At 38.5% G+C, this 16,985-nt stretch overlaps 1 protein-coding gene across 1 annotated transcript in view; it reads left to right on the forward strand.

Annotated features, from left to right (window-relative positions):
• Positions 1-998: 998 nt before the first annotated feature.
• The window catches only part of LOC150080963 (trans-1,2-dihydrobenzene-1,2-diol dehydrogenase-like), a 74,551-nt gene continuing 58,564 nt past the window's right edge, over positions 999-16,985 (forward strand). Inside the window, exon 1 of the mRNA XM_090382100.1 lies at positions 999-1,105. The gene's annotated coding sequence lies outside the window, so the exon portion shown is untranslated. The remainder of the gene's footprint in view (positions 1,106-16,985) is intronic.

Raw genomic sequence — 16,985 nt, forward strand, 5'->3', positions numbered from 1 at the left:
ATTGAACTGAGACAAAGAAAAACCACTCACCTCATCGGTTGGGTGTCCTCGGTTTCAGGTTTCAGCAACAGGCACCCGCACAGGCGCCCCCAGACCCCCGGAATTATTCAGCCGAGAACAATACCAATAAACAAATAGTTAATTTTTTTTAATTTTTCAGTTTCGTAACCCAGAAAAACCTCGCAACCACGTGGTATCAAAACACCACACGTAACAGGAGCCTCGTGTTTCCTATGCATTTTCTATGCTATTCCTATGAAAAACAACCAGATTGAACTGAGCAAAAGAAAAACCACTCACCTCATCGGTCGGGTGTCCTCGTTCAATCCTCGGTTTCAGGTTTATACACCAAGCTCAAAACCTTTTAAAAATTCCATAGTTAAATTGCTGCTGCCGGAATGTTTCCTTCGCCACATACTCTTCGAGGTAGGAATCGAACTGATCATTTACTTTATTGGGACAAAGGAGATTTCACGGCAGCAAGCAACAGGCACCTGCACAAATCAAGAACTGACCAAAATGTGATTACGCAATCGTAAACAGCCAATCACAGAGTTAAGTTACTTTATTATTTTTTTTTAAATTTAATTTTTATTATTTTTTTTCTGGGGGCTACCGCCCCCACACCCCCGAAATTATTCAGCCGAGAACAATACCAATAAACAATAGTTATTTTTTTTTAATTTTTCAGTATTGGGTTTCGTAACCTCGCAACCACGTAGTATCAAAACACCACAAGTAAAACAGGTGCGGCACAAGGTGCCTCGTGTTTCCAGTGCCGTTAGGTACATGGCACGGGTGGCACGCAGTGCGTGTTCTCCCGTGCCGGCTGCATCCGTCTCTAAGGAGATCACGTGACGATGGGCGGAGTCAACGCCCGTCAAAAACGGCCGTATCGCTAGCAGTCTGGAAGGGGTACCCGTTTCTGAATATCTGCCAAATGTAGATGTAGTTATCAGAAGTTGTAGACTCGTGTTATTTCAAAATCGCTACTATAGCAGAGACAGCGCACTTTTACGTGATTCATTTACCACAGTGAGGACGACACGTAACGAACGGGTACTACTTGCCAACTGTTTTTGCCATTAAATTAAACCACTCAAAAGTAAGTTTGAATATATTTCAATGCATTTACTTTTTTCTTTATCTCATTTATGTCAATAAAACAAATTCAAATTTCAGACATTTCCTTTGATGTTATTTTATCAAATATGATAATGATATCTCGCCAAGGGTAGATTGCCTCCCCCTCCACACACACAGATTACTCCAAAAGTTTATTACTGCATGTCATGTTTATGCATTATTTGTAGTTTGCCTAGGGTACAAATCTCATCAAATCGGAAAGAATTTTTAATGCTATTTTTAACACTATGGCCAAATTAGTCGATCTTTTAATTGAGTGAGGGCACGTAGTTTTACTTCACAGAAAGGGTTTTTTATTTTTTTTTTCTCTTTCTTCTTCTTCTTTTCCAGCACTTGGGAACGGACAAGACATCGCGGACTTCCAAAGAGATTTTACTGCCGGTATACATTTAGCAGGTGCTGCAAAGGAGAGAATGGCTGCACTTTCAGATTTAGTATCATTTCATTCTTTAATCAGCAAAAGTAAGGTAACGGAAGCGTGATGCTCGACGTCTGGGGTGGATTATCAAGTATCAAGTGGTCACCCAAATTATCGAATTATCAAATGATCGCCCAACAAATTAACCTCTGCATTTAATGTAGGAACATCAATGCCGGCATCGCACGAAAATTCTACAGATATGCGTTTCGAGAGAAGGAGACCTCCGTAGAAGCCACTGATCTTGAACACCAACCGGAAAGTACGGCTACATTCGTACAAAGAACGCAAAAGATGGAAGCGGAAGACTGAAAGTCAGGCGATTTAAGCTTTTCAGAAACTATGAATTACTGTGTACCGACAGTACAAGCTACTGGAAAATACAACGGTGTAGGGCAGTGGTTTCAGAAATGTAGTACGCATACCCTCCCCCCCCAAGGATACTAAAAGGGTTTCATTTATTACGGTAGGTTATAGGAATCACTGGTTAATCGAATCATCCGCTTTACTGAATCAAAAATTAGTAAATTAATAAGAGGAGTTTACCTCAATATAGTACGTAGAACACTTCCGTATGATACCCTCCAGAAATTAAAACGGAAAAAACTAAAAAATCGACAACTTGCCGGCACATTAAAGTAAAATATAAATAATTAAATAATCAATTTAACACAATTCAAAATCAATTTAAAACAATTAAAATTCAAATTAACGCAATTAAAAGAATCTAACGAAAATATTCAAACCTATTGTTTCCTACAGGAACTCGGCATTTTCAGCCTTAGCCACACATGTATATTATAAAACATTATAAAACCTTTTAGACAGGTTATACAATTTGGGATTAAGAATTACTGGTCACTGTTGAAAAAAAGCCGTGAAATAGGGTTGAATTTGAAAGTGTCTGCAATTCTGCCCAGACACGATAGGAGGGAGTACATGATGAGAGCCTTGTCGATCAATTCGGCCCTGGAAAGATTGTGCAAGGCTCAAGGGGTAGAATTTTTTTCAGCCTGGACTGTACTTGTTAACAGGAGAGATTGCTTCTACAGGGATGGGATACACTTAAATAGAAAGGGTGCAAGAATATTTGCTGATGCTATCGAGGCAGTGTTAGGTGGGTCGGAAAACTGCTAGTTTGGGGGGATACAAAGACTAATAGTTTAACAGTAACCGCAGGCAGAGGTGAAGGTGATTCTTGCACAACTTCTATTAGAATAAGAAGCGACCTGGAGCGAGGGATGTTGGGGGTTTCAGGGACGGATGGCAGTCATCATGGAATAGTTGGGTATATGGGATGTGTTAGGGTAACAGGGAATAGGCATAGGAGCATGTATGCTTGCATGTATACCAATGCTAGAAGTATAGTAAATAAATTTGATGAATTTGAAGTGTTGGTCAAGACATCAAAGGCGGATATTGTTGGGATAGCAGAGACGTGGTGTCACAAAGATATAAGGAATGCAGAACTGGAATTTGGGGAGTACAATGTGTACAGAAAGGATAGACAGGACAGAAAGGGAGGGGGTGTTATGCTGTTAATTAAGAAAAACATAAAATCAAAGGAAGTGCACCCAGTTAATATAGATGAACAGTGCTCTGTTGAGTCAGTTTGGTGTGAGATAAGCACTGCGAAAGGAAAAATAAGCGTAGGAGTGTGTTATAGGCCTAATGACTTGAATGAGTACAATGAACAATTGTACAGAGAAATAGAGTGGGCCAGTAAATCAGAATGTCTTATAATGGGGGATTTTAACTTCCCAGATATTGACTGGAACTTGTGGGTTGGGCACTCACACACTAGTCAGACTTTTGTGGAGTTATTGGATGATTGTTTTCTGCAGCAGCATGTTCGAGAGGCAACCAGAGAAAGTAACACTCTTGATCTGGTTATCAGCAGTGATCATTCGTGTATTAAGAATTTGCAGATAAAGGAACCACTAGGTGGCAGTGATCACAGTGTGCTGAAGTGGGATTTACTCAAAGAGGTAACTACCGTCAGGGGTAAAGGAAAGGGTTTTTGCTTCCGTAAAGGGGAGTACAGTGGTCTCAGACAGTTTTTAAATTCTGTACAGTGGGATCAACTGACGATGTTACAAACAGTAAATTCTAAGTGGGAAGCATTCAAAGAATTAATCGTGGAAGCTACTAGACTTTATATACCGATTAAGAAATATCGTTCAAGGTTTAGGCCTAAATGGTTATCAAATGAACTAATGAGACTCGTGACAGAGAAAAAAAATGCATGGGATGCATATAAATTATCAGGCGACGCAGAAGCCTGTAGCAGATATAAGCTAGTCTGTAATCAGGTCACAAAGGAGGTTCGGCAGGCAAAGGCGGGTTACGAGAAATCTTTGGCAAAAGATGCTAAGAAAAACAGCAAGGATTTCTTTACTTATATAAACTCTAAAAGGAAGGGGATGAATATGATTGGACCACTTGACATCGATGGTTCGACTGTTGATGATCCTGCTCAGATAGCAAACAAACTGAATGAGTATTTTGCATCTACATTCACACGTGAGGAATTATTACAATTTGAAAATGGAAGAAGGTTATCAAATTGTAGCAGTGTGCTTAATGATTTTGTAATAACTGAGAGCAAAGTGGAGGAGAAATTGTTGAAGTTAAACATAAGAAAGGCACCTGGGGTGGATGGGATCTATCCAGTTATTTTAAAGGAGGCGGCAAAGCAACTAAGCAAACCCTTAGCCATAATTATGAGAGCATCCTTGGACTCAGGGGAGGTTCCCACGGACTGGAGATGTGCAAATGTGTCCCCAATTCACAAAGGTGGATCGAAGGGTGACACGAGTAATTACAGACCAGTTAGTTTAACTTCTGTTCCGGGTAAAATAATGGAGTCGCTGGTTAAAGATGCATTGCAGGATCATCTAGACAAGACTGCAGCGATAACTCAACACAGCATGGGTTTGTTAAGGGAAAGTCTTGTCTGACAAATTTGATTGGTTATTATGATGTGGTCACAAAGGAACTGGATGCAAAAAAATAATTTTGATATCATATACTTGGATTTCAGGAAAGCTTTTGACACTGTTGCGCATGGAAGACTACTGTACAAATTGGAGCAGAATGGTATTAAGGGTAAGTTGCTACAATGGATAAAAGGATGGTTAAGTGGGAGAAGACAGAGGGTGGTAATCAATGGGTGCTGCTCTTCGTGGACTAATGTTATTAGTGGAGTCCCACAGGGTTCGGTGTTGGGTCCACTGTTGTTTTGTGTATTTATCAATGATATTGATGAAGGTATATCAGGCTTAATGTCGAAGTTTGCAGATGACACAAAGGTTGGCAGGGTTGTTAATGACAGTAATGGCAGTGTGCTACTGCAACAGGATCTAGATAATTTGGGCAGATGGGCTAAGAAGTGGCAACTGAAGTTCAACCTTGACAAATGCAAAGTACTGCATATGGGTAGAAATAACCCCAGAGAAACGTACCAACTGTGTGGTACTACACTTAAGGTGGTAGAAAATGAAAAAGACCTGGGAGTAATTGTGCAGTCAGATATGAAGTTTTCTGAGCAGTGCAGACAGGCTGCTAGGGCGGGTCATGGGGTTTTGTCAATGATATATAGGAATTTTGCTAGCAGGGAAAAGGAGGTGATTGTCCCTCTGTATAAGGCAATGGTCAGGCCACGCCTTGAGTACTGCGTACAGGTCTGGAGGCCTCATTTTAGGAAGGATGTAGATTTGCTTGAGCGTGTACAGAGAAGAGCAACACGATTGGTGAGGGGAATGAAGGGATTCTCTTACCAAGAGAGGCTTAAGTTCTGCAAATTGCAGTGGCTGGAGACTAGGCACCTGCGCGGTGATCTGATTGAGGTCTATAAGGCCTTGAATGGGTTGAGCACGCTGAATTCTGATGGGATCCTTCCACTTGTTCAGATTACCAACCTACGGGGACATAAGTTCAAATTAAGAAAGGACAGATGTAGAATAGATGTGCGGAAATTTGCCTTTAGCCAGCGGGTGGTTAATTGCTGGAACAAACTTCCATCTGTCGTTGTAGAAGTTGATAGGTTAAATAAATTTAAGGAGGAACTGGACAGGCATTTGGAGGGAATGGTGTGATTTTTTTTTTTTTTTTTTTGGCTGATGCTGCATAAGCTCCTACACTTGCTTTCTTGCATCATGTGCCACTACTACTACTACTACTACTACTATTATGATACATTTAATAATCTTAAAGACTGTAGACTCGGCGACAATGACACTTTATTCTCACTAGATGTTACCTAATTATATACGAATGTAAACGTTGAATACACATTAGATATTATTTGGGATATGTTAAATAAAAACTCGACACCGATTAATTATACGAAGCTGCCTATTAAGGAAATTTTTCACTTAATTAAACTGTTAGTTGAGGCTAACTACATCACCTTTCGAGACAAGGTGTACAAACAATTTTTTGGATTACCAATGGGTTTGAGCCTGAGTGGCTTAATGTCAGAGATCTATCTCTCAACGATTGAGCAGATACATTTGACACCTTTTCGTCCCCGTATCACATACTATGGGAGGTATTTAGACGATGTTCTAGTTATTACCGACAGTAGTACTATCCAAGACATTTTACATTCGTTTAATAATATTCATTCTAGACTCAAATTTACATTGGAAAGGGAAGATACGGATACAAAGTCATTAAACTTTCTAAATTTCACGCTTACCCGGGACTCGAACAAAATACAATTTAGCATCTATCGAAAACCCACAAACACCGGAATGCTTCTACATTATAATAGCTATCACCCGTTCACCTACAAAAGATCGATTATCTTTAATCAATTTCTAAATGCCTATAAATATTCAACGACGGATTCTGCTTTGGACTCAGAAATACAAATATTAACTAGCAGATTCTTAAACAGGGGTTATCCCATTAACACAATAAATCGAATTAGGGTACAAGCTAAGGATAGGACACAAAATACTACACCAATCAACAATAGTAATATCAAAAAATACTTTATTTCTGTCCCATATGTTGAACAGTGGCACAAACAGCTTAACAGATTCTTTAAAGATACCGAATTTAAAATTATAGCTAGGCCTATACGGAAGTTACACACTATACTGAACAATCGCTCGGTTCTTTCCGCGTTCGCAACACAGATTAATGATCTGGTATACAACATTTCTTGCGGTGATTGCGACTCGTCTTACCAAGATTCGACGCGGTTTTCTCTTAATATTCGTGTAAATCAACACGAAGCCTCAGTTCGTGCTTCTCGTTCAGCAGCGTCAGAATTAGCCTTTCATGCCATTAACGAAAAACATACTTTTTTATTTAACGAGGCCAAAATACTTAACGTTCAACGTAATTATACGCGACTATTAATTGCAGAAACCGTTGAAATTAAATTACACGAGAATTCTGTTAATGTTCGGCGGCCATATTTGATTTGCGATGCGTGGACCCTTACGCGCATGCGCGAAGACATATAATCACTATTTAAGTTGCAGGTTTAGCCTGATTCGGTAATTTTCATTCCTGTGATCACGACAGTCGGTCGAAAAGCATTGTCAGCTTCAGGAAGGAAAATCGTTTTGAATATTTTCGTTAGATTCTTTTAATTGCGTTAATTTGAATTTTAATTGTTTTAAATTGTGTTAAATTGATTATTTAATTATTTATATTTTACTTTAATGTGCCGGTAAGTTGTCGATTTTTTCGTTTTTTCCGTTTTAATTTCTGGAGGGTATCATACGGAAGTGTTCTACGTACTATATTGAGGTAAACTCCTCTTATTAATTTACTAATATTATTATCAACGTAGAAAATATTGAGTATTACAGCTCTGATTCATACTATCTAATTGAATCAAAAATTGAAAACCAGAACCCTTTATACGTTGTCAAACTCTTCTCTTAATAGAATCACGATTTCAGTTTATGGAATTGTAAAAGATGATGGAGCCTGACTTTCAGTCGTCTGCTCCCATCTTTTGTGTTCTTTGTACGAAAGTATGGGCCCTATGGCCAAATTAGTCGAATAGGCCAAGGATACAACAGCCGTGAACAGTACTGCATTTCGAACGTAATGCAAATTACTGCAACAGACATTAATTAAAATGTCACTCCGCCAAAGCAATAAAATCACATCATGGAGGCCCTAATGCGGTAACAGTAAGAACAAATAAGCTTAAGCGCTCATCGCTAGACCAGACCACCAAAATTAAAGAAAGGAAAAGAATAATATATAAATTATAAGTACAACAGTTGTAGTAAATGTACTAGTTCTGTTATATAATGTCGGCAAGGATTTTTTTACTATTCTTTAAGGAACTTTGTTGATAGGGCTTTCCCCATGAGTTATTCTAAGTTTTTCAGTGGCAAGAAAATCGACTAATGAACACAAACAGAACAGTACTCATTAAGATTTTTTTTTTTTTAAATTTAAACAAAAAGGTATCAATGGACTCGGCATTTCCGTGTTGTTCAAGATTTAAGTGATTGTAAGAAATATTATGCACTAAACGTATGTTAACCAAACAATATTTTTACAAATTAAGCTGAAATGCAACAGACAAAGGGAAAATCTTTGTTATAAAATTGCAAACCACGGTAACAGGTCACAGAGAAGTGTGCATAAGTCCAGCCTTAGGAAAGGCAACTGAGGCGGTTGCCTTACCCCCATGGTCCAGTTCACAAAAAAATTTTAGATATGTAATTTGCTAGGCATAAATCTAACAACAAAATGCTCACACTATAATAGGCGAAAGATGAAGAGAAATACTAAACTTAAGGATAAAACTTAAACTTGTATGTGATAACGTTGCTTAAACGACATGTAACCACCTTGGGTATTCTGTCGTTGAAAAATGACGTTGCCATTAAAAATTCCATAATTTCGCTAATTTTAGATCATGTTTTAGTGAAAAAATAAGGGGGGATAAAAATAACAATATCTTTAATTACAAGTAATAGTTAGTGGGGAGGTAAATTGGGTTTGATATAAATAGTACCCACCGGGAAAGGAGGGTTGATGTGTGCTGCTCCTTGGGCCTTGCAAACTGCCTGAGTGTGCGAACACCAGTACTTGTTATTAGGGCTGTTAGCAAAATGTACTGACTGGGGGAACACATCATCCAGGACATCAAGGTGGCAGATCTAAGAAATGGGATTCTGTTAGAAAACCAAAATTGGGGGGGGGGGATGTACCCCAATTTTAGCTTTCATGTTATGGTGGAATAGGGTGACTACATGTCTCCATTTTCTGGGATCGCTATGATTTTGGGTGTAATTATTATTAACTACATGGTGCAAGGAAGCCTTATGCTGCACCAGCCAAAAAAAAAAAAAAAACTCCAGAGTTACCCTGAGAGAGAGAGAGAGAGAGAGAGAGAAATAGAAGGGAATCACCAAGAAGAGAAGAATGATGATATCCAGCTTGGGACCCTGGTTGTGCCAAGCCAATACTCACGAGATGTGAGCCCAGTGTCATTATTTTACCCCCATTTTCGTGTAAATCTAGTTTTCTGAACTTCTTTTTAGATATTAACAGCCGTTTTAACATCCAAATTAACAGCAAATATACGATGTTAAAATTAATAATATATAATTTTGTTAATTTAGTATGGCAATTAACAATGACCGTAACAAATAGCAATAATAGGGTTTACCAGACATACCAGAAAATTATTTGTCATCGGATTTTGGAATCTATCCGCAAAAAGTAAGATGTACTTGAAACAACTCTCTCCAGGGTCAATAGTCTGCACATTTCATAAGTTTTCTCGAAATGCCCAACGACGACACATCCTCTTATCACTGCTATAAATGCATTAATGAAAACGTAAGTGATGTAAGTAGAGTTATGACAAATCGGACCTCGTACCGCAGTACAAACTTTGCTTTTGCAGCAGTTACATCTTTCTTTAAATAGTGGTTTCGCCATTTGGCAGTCTTTTGGAGAGATCTTAGTTCAATTTCAGTATATGACTGTTGCGACGGCAGTCTCAGAATTGTTCCAGGGAATCAACATGTAGCAATAAAAAATAAAAAAATCCATTATTTTGATTATCGTCCCTTCAGCCTACCTGGGCCGCCCCTCCAATGGAAGAAGACATAGGGACTTCCCCTCGGAGTTCTCTGGGCTTTTCAATCCACACAACATGAAAATCGGCCCATGAACACACACTTTTATAGATATAATGCGCAATATGGCCCAGGTTGCTGATGTATCAGCAGCAGCAGCAGACTGCCCTAGTTAGGGCTGGTAGAGACATGACGATACCTTAAAACAAAGCATGTGAAGAGGAAACTAAAATGTAATTATACATTATCTTCGCAAAAGGTTACGTGGAAGCATCTACTCCTTTTCTTTTCCCTGTTGGCATAGATGGGGGGGGGCTTTCCGTTATATTTATTTTTATAATTTATTTTTTTTTTTATGAAAACCCCAAACACGAAAGGTATCAAAACCTATAGTACTTAGTACCGTGCATGGGTTTGAAGGAGAAGTATGGGGAGAAGAGGGTGCCGGAAACTTTGCTCTAGAGACTAAACATGGGTTTCACCACTTCAAGCCTCCAATAAGCAAAGTGGTGGTATTTAATATTAAAACAATTGTAATTTGTTTGATTATTTATTAAATAAATTCATAATTTAATATTTATTATTGTTTGTGTCCCCAGAAATATAGCCCATGAACACACTTGTAAAATTTATTTTTCATATATATATTTTATTTATTTATTATTATTTTTTTAATTTAATGTTGAAGCTATGTAGTCTCTAGATTTCATTAAGATAATATAGTAACCCTATTGTAAGGTTTTGAGGGTTCCAGTGAGTGTTGGCCGACTAGTTGTAGATGCACTATTACGAGAATCCTTCAGTTCAATGCAATTATTGTAAGGAGGGATATAGAAACCAAATTCTGATTCCCCTGGCGAGCTTCACGAATGGTCCCTCCCTTGCACTTAAATCACACCAAACAAATTAGCTGGGTTCCCAAATTTTTTTTTTAATCCTTTGCCTTCCCCACACGGTGGAAAATCTGGCAGTATGGTAGTTTCGCCACTGATAAGGAATACAGTTGTTGTTTTTAGCCTTAATAGTTCATTGTAATTAGCGCTCTTTTCATTGCGTCTAAATCTGTTTTGTCAATATATCACAGCAATATACAGTACTGTGCTCAGTCAAATACCCACTTTTATATTATGTCACTTTGTTTTGGAACAGTTTGTTGGATCTCCCAAAATTTGGCACTGATTGCTAGGTTTCCGTCTTTTTTTTTCCCCCTTTTGCCTCTTTTACTTTTTACAGAAATTTACAAAGACACATCTGGTATTTAGTTTTTTTTTTTTTACTCGAGCTGGGTTACGCTGACCTCTGTTTCTCAGTGTTAACCTTTCATGACACCTAATTGGATTGCACTCGGCGTTACGAGTGCACAAGTAAGGCACTTTCCACTGCCCTGCTAGATGCGCTACTGCATATATATGTGCTAAGATACGATATGAATTAAGCGCCATTACAAGGTTTTCCACAGGTGCCACAAATGCTAGCGGCAACCCTGGCGCTTCACTCGCCACTAGAACCATCAGCGCACATTCCTGTTTTCACCGTCCTCATTACAGTTACCCACAGAATAGTACTTTGTGCAGTTACCGTTGAAAAAAAATACTTCTAGTAAGTGAAACACGAGCATTAAAAAGGTGTATAAGGCCTTTAATGGGTTCAGCACGCTGAATTCTGATGGGATCCTTCCACTTGTTCAGATTACGAACCTAAGGGGGCATAAATTCAAATTAAGAAAAAACAGATGTAGATTGGATGTGCGGAAATTTGCCTTTAGCCAGCGGGTGGTTAATTGCTGGAACAAACTTCCATCTGTCGTTGTGGAAGTTGATAGGTTGAATAAATTTAAGGAGGAACTGGACAGGCATTTGGAGGGAATGGTGTTTTTTTTTTTTTTTTTTTTTTTTTGGCTGATGCTGCATAAGCTCATACATTTGCTTTCTTGCATCACATGCCACTACTACAGTGGGTGCGCGCGTACGTGTGTCTGTTGCATTAATGAACACTAAATTAGTGTTTGAAATTTTAAAATGAGAGCACTGGTTAATAAAACCATGGAGTATATGGAAAGAAAAAAACAAAACAGGATACTATTTAACACTTTGAAAATATCTACTTTGAATTGATGCAATGAAACGAAACTGGAAACTTTCGGGTTTTCAAGGAGTGGTCTTCTGTAACCCAAATATTAGCACATGTGATAAAGCAATAAAAATTTTTAGAGAATGCATTTTCCAAAAGAACAGTGTTGAAACACTGCACTTTTGACGAAACCACTGGAATTTGCTACCGCAGAAGAATGAAATAGAAACTAAACAAAACAATAATGATGCTAAAAATAAGGCTACCCTTTCATGATAGCAGCATCAGTTATATAAGTGAAGCACTAAATATAATATACAACCTTGATACTCAACGTTCTCCATAATTTTACAAAAAAATTGAATCGTTATCATATTCTGTGTGACTGTGGCATAAGCTCGACTCAAACGGTCAATTCAGACGTGTGCTGTACTCGAACGTTTGACCACTTGGCTACATCAGAGTTTTACTAAAATATTCTTTTGCATTTCACAATAAAAAGCTAGCACTTTTAAAATTTTTGCTTGCAATTTTAATAATTTGTACAAAATACGAGTACTTAGGCCTAACAGATAATGAACATGACGTAATGTGTATGAACAAGTTTCCCCACAAAAAAGTATTCTACTTGAGTTTTTGGGAGTGTTAGATTCTACATTTGATAAGCACTGAGACAAGAGGTCATGGGTCCCTGTGCTCTTCAATGACAATTTAACCTCTGAGTTCTGATTCTTTGGAACCACTGCTTGCCTGATTGGAAATATCACCATTATTAAGGTCATACTGTTTCATATGTAAATTTATTCACCTGTCCATCACCTTTAATAATTCAGTTCTTTGAATATATTAAAATTACCGACTTCCACAACACCAGATGTTCCATCTAGTGTTGTAGAATTGGGCAATTCCAACCATCAATCACCCATTGGATAAATTAATATTTCTATACATCTATCTATCAACTATCCTTACTCAATTCCCATTCATGTAATGCCAATGCACATTTAGCTTATTCAAAGCCTTAAACACCTCAACCAGGTTTCAAAGGTGCTTGGTCTCCAATGCTGCAATATGCAGAACTGAAGACTTTCCTGGCAAGAATCCATTTTGTTTGTTTCCCTAATCACTAATCCTGTTACCCTTCTCAGCATCTGTTTCAACAGATATCCACATTCTTCCTAAAATGAGGCTTCCTGTATGGAGTACTGAAGACATAGCCGAACCATTGTCTTATACAACTGGATAATTACATCTTTATATTTGCTGGCAAAATTCCTGTATATCTGACAAAATTCTATGAGCTGTCCTAACAGTCTGCACTGCTCAGAGAACTTCACATGTGTGACTGCATAATTGCACTTAGCTCTTTTCATTCTCCTCTAACCTGAGTATAGTACCACACAGCTGGTATGTTATTCTGGGAATTACTGCTACCCATATGCAGTACCTTGCATTCAGCAATGTTAAACTTCAACTGCCATTTCTCAGCCCATTTGCCAAATTTTTTCTAGATCTTGTTACAGTAGTATATTGTGATAACTGCCATTAATCACCCTCCCATCCTTTATATCATCTGCAAACTTAGACATTAAATTTGATATTGTCTTCATGCATCAATATTCAATATCAGTAATAAATATAAAAAACAACAATGGATGCAGCACTGAACCCTGGGGAACTCAACTAATAACAGCAGTCCAAGAAGAGCAGTGTTTCATTGATAACCACTCTCTGCCTTCTCTTGTAACTTACCCTTAATGCCACACTGTTCTAATTTGTACAGCAGTCATGTGGAACAATGTCAAAATGCTTTTCTTAATTCTAAGTCATTAGCTATTTTCAATCCACTGCAGGATAAAGGAGCCCTCTCCTGCAACTTTCCAGTTACTTCTGTTTTGTGCAATGGCTGCCCACAAACTTTTGAATTTCATCTGTCCATTGCCATTGTTGTCTTCCATGTTTTCTTTTAGCTCCTTTTGGGTACCATTCTTTTACTTTCTTAGTCCATCTGTTATGTTTTCGAACTATTCCTGCTCAAGCCTATTTCAGTTCTTTAGTTTTGATATGACTATCCTGCTGCCTAATCCCTGTGTTTCTCTTCTTATCCAACAGTTTAATTCCTAATATAATTTGTTCCATTCTTCGAATAGAAGAATGGAAAATATTTATAAGTAATCAGACTGTTGGATTACATTAGGAATAAGACTTCTCTTCCATTCTTTTGATGAGGGTCCAAGTTAGTTTCACTTCCATAAGTCATGGTGGGGAGTATACATTAGTTCATTATTTTATGTTTCAGACAAACTGAGATATTGCTCCTCAGTATGTGACTATATTTCCAGAATGCTGTTGATCCAAAATTTATTCTTCTCTTGACTTCCAGCCATTTAACATTATTACAACTAATGACTTGTCCAAGGTAAGTATATATATAATCACTGACAAGACCCCATGAGTTACTCTTGCAGCCTTTCTGAGAAGTGCAGACAGGCTGAAAGAGACATTAAATGTTGTGGAGTCTTGTCAATGATATATAGGAATTTTGCTACCAGGGATAAGGAGGTGATTATCCCCTTGTAGTCAGGTCACACCTTGAGTACTGCATACAGGTCTGAAGGCCTCATTTTAGGAAAGATGTTGAGCTACTAGAACGAATACAGAGAAGGGCAATGAGATTAGCGAGTGGAACAAAGGGTTGCTGTTACCAAGATAGGCTTGGTAACAATGGCTAGTGTCCGGATGCTGTAATTTGCAGCATCCGGACACTAGGCACCTGCAAGGTGATCTCATTGAAGTGTATAAGGCCTTGAATGGTTTGAGCAAGCTGAATGCTGATAGGATTCTTCCTCTTTCTCAGATTCCACACCTGAGGGAGCATAAATTCAAATTGAGAAAAGACCGTTGTAGAATAGGTGCGGAAATTTTCTTTTAGCCAGCAGGTGGAACAATTGCTGGAACAAGCTCCCATCTGTCGTGGAAGTTGACAGCTTAAATAAATACAAGGCTGAACTAGACTAACTTTTGGAATGAATGGATGGGTGAAATGGGAAAGGGTTTTTTTTGGCTTATGCTATATAAGCTTGCTTTCTTGCATCATATGCCTATGCTAATGCTATAAATCCAACTTTTCAATTATTGCTCCTTCAACGATTATATCCCTTCCTGTGGCACACTCGTTCATCCTTACTTTTGTTTTGACCATATTTATTTTTAGTCCAAAATCCTTACTAACTCTGCATAACTGATTAAGATTTTCCTCTAATTCTTTGGGATCATGGCTTATGATCACAGTGTCATCTGCAAATCATAAATGGTTTAGGTACTCTACATTTGCATTGACTCCTTGCTGCGACCAGTTCAATCTTCTGAAAGCTACTTCGGAGATGTTGTGTCTCCTGTCAAACTCCTTTCTCAATTTTAAATTTGCTACTGTCTTTGTTAGTCTATAAAGGAGGTAGCGTTCTCATATATTTTCTTCAAAGTCCTAATGTATGGGATGGCTATGCCTCGTCTTTCCAGTGCCTGAAACATTGCCTCATGCTGTATGGAGTCAAATTCCTTTTCATAATCCACAAATGCCAGGCATAATGGTGTTCTATATTCATTTGCTTTCTCCATTAGATGTGATATTACCCGATGGTGATCCACAGTTGAGAATCCTGTCCTAAAGCTTGCTTGCTCTTTCGGTTGATTCTCATCAAGTATTCTTTCTAATCTGTTAGTAATGACCCTTGTGAACAACTTGTAGATGTGGGATAACAAGCTAATTGGTCTATAATTTCCAATTTCTGATTTATCTCCTTTCTTATGCAGCAAAACCATGATTGCATTATTCCACTGCTTAGGCGTCACACCTTTTCTAATGCACTTTGTGAAGAGCCTTGCCAGTTTTTATGTTATGTCTCTTCCTCCCAATTTTAACAACTCTACAGTAACTTCATCTTCCCCTGTGGCTTTCTGATTCTTCATTTTCTTCAATGCAGGTTCTATCTCATCAGGAAGAATATCTGGTATGTCGTATGCGTTGCTACTTTGCAATCCATCTTCCCCACTGCTGGCATCATTCCCTTGCTCCTTGTATAATTCTCTATAGTAGTCTTCTGCTATTTGAATTATGCCTTCTCTGCTGTTTATAAGTATACCATTGCTATTCTTCAGTTTCAGTATCATTTGTCTTTCTGTATTACTGCTCATGGCTGCTGATTTAAATCCTTTGTTTTCCCTTAAAGCTTGTTCTACTTTTCTTGTGTTAAATCTTCTTATGTCCTCTCTGAGTCTCTTTCTAATGGCTTTGCATAACTCAGTACACTCAATTTTATCCTGGTCAGTGTTTATCTTGTTAATTCTAAGTATATGATAGTGGACATTGTTATGTGGTTCCCACAACTCCGTGTTATGTACTCTGTGAACATTGCAAAGCCAGTCGATGTAGGTTGTGTGAGTAGTGTGTCGTTTGTGTTGTTTGATTGGCTTCTTTGTTACTGGGAGGCACGATCAACTGGAAGGAGCCTCCCAGCATCTGTCCACTGGCACAAGGAGCCGGATCAGGGAGTGAAAAAAACATTTGATGGGCCGTCCACAGTCTTGCAGGAGCAAGAGTGGGGAGGAGCCAAGGAAAGAGCAGAGAAGAGACAGGAAAGTGGAAGACTGTGGGGGATGGCAGAGTGTAGGCATCCCCCAGGCAAAAAGCAGCAGGAAGAGTGCTAGGTGCAGTTGGAGGAGTCTTGGAGAAGGATTGTGAATAGGGAGAAGAGAATAGGTAAAGTTCAAATTAAAGAGTCAGAGATCACTACAATGGCAAATCATGGAGCAGTGTCAGCGGAGAACCTAGATGGGTGGTCCTAAGGATCGTCCTGCCCAGGGGTGCGCCCTAGGCCAGCAAGAGTGGGTTAGGAGTCTAATTTGCAGTTTCGTGACTGGGAGTTTCCAGTGCTGGGTATCAATTGCTGTGTGGAGGAGGTTTTCCAGGAGTAGTGTTAGGAAGTTGCAGGTAATACTAGTGACAACGAAAGACCTCACTGGTCTAAGTATATGATTTTCATTCATTTGTTGATTGGCGGACCCCAGGATTCCCCCCATTAGCCTCTAAGTATATGATGTCAAAATTATTTTTGTAATCCAGTTCCTTTGCTACTGCATCACAGTACACTGTATTCTATCGGATTGGTTGGACAATAGCATCAGCCATATAAAAAAAACAAAAAAAAAAACACTACACAGTTCATCCAACTGCACCTTCCAAGAATTTGTCTATTTCTTCCTTCAATTTATTCCAAAGA

This window comes from Mastigoproctus giganteus, chromosome 9, assembly GCF_048544385.1.
Source record: "Mastigoproctus giganteus isolate SK-2022 chromosome 9, ASM4854438v1, whole genome shotgun sequence".
In the NCBI taxonomy this organism is placed as follows: Eukaryota; Metazoa; Arthropoda; class Arachnida; order Uropygi; family Thelyphonidae; genus Mastigoproctus; species Mastigoproctus giganteus.